Here is a 3,073-nt window from a genome sequence, read left to right as displayed (position 1 = left end):
CTCGACCCTGACCAATCACAGCGCGGTGTCATCAAGCCCCGCCCCCTGACCAATCACAGCGTGGTCTGTCACCCAGTGTCGCCCTATGACCAATCACAGCGCGGTTTGTCACCCTGTGTCGCCCTATGACCAATCACACCGCGGTCTGTCACTCTGTGTCGCCCTATGGCCAATCACAGCGCGGTCTGTCACCCTGTGTCGCCCTATGACCAATCACAGCGCGGTCTGTCACCCAGTGTCGCCCTATGACCAATCACAGCGCGGTCTGTCACCCTGTGTCGCCCTATGACCAATCACAGCGCGGTCTGTCACCCAGTGTCGCCCTATGACCAATCACAGCGCGGTCTGTCACCCTGTGTCGCCCTATGGCCAATCACAGCGCGGTCTGTCACCCTGTGTCGCCCTATGACCAATCACAGCGCGGTCTGTCACCCAGTGTCGCCCTATGACCAATCACAGCGCGGTCTGTCACCCAACGCCGCCCTATGACCAATCACAGCGCGCGGTTCTGGAACTGCCCTGAGCTGGGGAGGTTCGGGAGCTGCCCTGAGCTGGGGAGGTTCTGGAGCTGGCCTGAGCTGGGGAGGTTCTGGTGCTGCCCTGAGCTGGGGAGGCTCTGGAACTGCCCTGAGCTGGGGAGGTTCTGGAGCTGCCCTGAGCTGGGGAGGTTCTGGTGCTGCCCTGAGCTGGGGAGGCTCTGGAACTGCCCTGAGCTGGGGAGGTTCTGGAGCTGCCCTGACCTGGGGAGGTTCTGGTGCTGCCCTGAGCTGGGGAGGTTCTGGAGCTGCCCTGAGCTGGGGAGGTTCTGGAGCTGCCCTGAGCTGGGGAGGTTCTGGAGCTGCCCTGACCTGGGGAGGTTCTGGTGCTGCCCTGAGCTGGGGAGGTTCTGGAGCTGCCCTGAGCTGGGGAGGTTCGGGAGCTGCCCTGAGCTGGGGAGGTTCTGGAGCTGCCCTGACCTGGGGAGGTTCTGGTGCTGCCCTGACCTGGGGAGGTTCTGGTGCTGCCCTGAGCTGGGGAGGCTCTGGAGCTGCCCTGAGCTGGGGAGGTTCTGGAGCTGCCCTGAGCTGGGGAGGTTCTGGAGCTGCCCTGAGCTGGGGAGGTTCTGGAGCTGCCCTGACCTGGGGAGGTTCTGGTGCTGCCCTGAGCTGGGGAGGTTCTGGAGCTGCCCTGAGCTGGGGAGGTTCGGGAGCTGCCCTGAGCTGGGGAGGTTCTGGAGCTGCCCTGACCTGGGGAGGTTCTGGTGCTGCCCTGACCTGGGGAGGTTCTGGAGCTGCCCTGAGCTGGGGAGGTTCGGGAGCTGCCCTGAGCTGGGGAGGTTCTGGAGCTGCCCTGAGCTGGGGAGGTTCTGGTGCTGCCCTGAGCTGGGGAGGCTCTGGAACTGCCCTGAGCTGGGGAGGTTCTGGAGCTGCCCTGAGCTGGGGAGGTTCGGGAGCTGCCCTGAGCTGGGGAGGTTCTGGAGCTGCCCTGAGCTGGGGAGGTTCTGGAGCTGCCCTGAGCTGGGGAGGTTCTGGAGCTGCCCTGACCTGGGGAGGTTCGGGAGCTGCCCTGAGCTGGGGAGGTTCAGGAGCTGCCCTGAGCTGGGGAGGTTCTGGAGCTGACCTGAGCTGGGGAGGTTGCGGTGCTGCCCTGAGCTGGAGGTTCTGGAGCTGGGGACGTTCGGGAGCTGCCCTGAGCTGGGGAGGTTCGGGAGCTGCCCTGAGCTGGGGAGGTTCTGGAGCTGCCCTGAGCTGGAGAGGTTCCGGTGCTGCCCTGAGCTGGGGAGGTTCTGGAGCTGCCCTGAGCTGGGGAGGTTCTGGTGCTGCCCTGAGCTGGGGAGGTTCTGGAGCTGCCCTGAGCTGGAGAGGTTCCGGTGCTGCCCTGAGCTGGGGAGGTTCTGGAGCTGCCCTGAGCTGGGGAGGTTCCGGTGCTGCCCTGAGCTGGGGAGGTTCTGGAGCTGCCCTGAGCTGGGGAGGTTCTGGAGCTGCCCTGAGCTGGGGAGGTTCCGGTGCTGCCCTGAGCTGGGGAGGTTCTGGAGCTGCCCTGAGCTGGGGTGGTTCCGGTGCTGCCCTGAGCTGGAGGTTCTGGAGCTGGGGAGTTCAGGAGCTGCCCTGAGCTGGGGAGGTTCGGGAGCTCCCCTGAGCTGGGGAGGTTCTGGTGCTGCCCTGAGCTGGGGAGGTTCTGGAGCTGCCCTGAGCTGGAGAGGTTCTGGAACTGCCCTGAGCTGGAGGTTCTGGAGCTGCCCTGAGCTGGGGAGGTTCTGGAGCTGCCCTGAGCTGGAGGTTCTGGAGCTGACCTGAGCTGGGGAGGTTCTGGAGCTGACCTGAGCTGGGGAGGTTCCGGAGCTGGGGAGGTTCTGGAGCTGCCCTGAGCTGGAGGTTCTGGAGCTGACCTGAGCTGGAGAGGTTCTGGTGCTGCCCTGAGCTGGGGAGGTTCCGGTGCTGCCCTGAACTGGGGAGGTTCTGGAGCTGCCCTGAGCTGGGGAGGTTCCGGTGCTGCCCTGAGCTGGGGAGGTTCTGGAGCTGCCCTGTGCTCGGGAGGTTCCGGTGCTGCCCTGAGCTGGGGAGGTTCTGGAGCTGCCCTGAGCTGGGGAGGTTCTGGAGCTGCCCTGAGCTGGGGAGGTTCCGGTGCTGCCCTGAGCTGGGGAGGTTCTGGAGCTGCCCTGAGCTGGGGTGGTTCCGGTGCTGCCCTGAGCTGGAGGTTCTGGAGCTGGGGAGTTCAGGAGCTGCCCTGAGCTGGGGAGGTTCGGGAGCTCCCCTGAGCTGGGGAGGTTCTGGTGCTGCCCTGAGCTGGGGAGGTTCTGGAGCTGCCCTGAGCTGGAGAGGTTCTGGAACTGCCCTGAGCTGGAGGTTCTGGAGCTGCCCTGAGCTGGGGAGGTTCTGGAGCTGCCCTGAGCTGGAGGTTCTGGAGCTGACCTGAGCTGGGGAGGTTCTGGAGCTGACCTGAGCTGGGGAGGTTCCGGAGCTGGGGAGGTTCTGGAGCTGCCCTGAGCTGGAGGTTCTGGAGCTGACCTGAGCTGGAGAGGTTCTGGTGCTGCCCTGAGCTGGGGAGGTTCCGGTGCTGCCCTGAGCTGGGGAGGTTCTGGAGCTGCCCTGAG

This window comes from Scyliorhinus torazame, chromosome 20 (genome assembly GCF_047496885.1).
Source record: "Scyliorhinus torazame isolate Kashiwa2021f chromosome 20, sScyTor2.1, whole genome shotgun sequence".
NCBI lineage: Eukaryota > Metazoa > Chordata > Chondrichthyes > Carcharhiniformes > Scyliorhinidae > Scyliorhinus > Scyliorhinus torazame.
The sequence above is the reverse complement of the archived record's forward strand: the minus strand, read 5'-3'. Positions refer to the sequence as shown.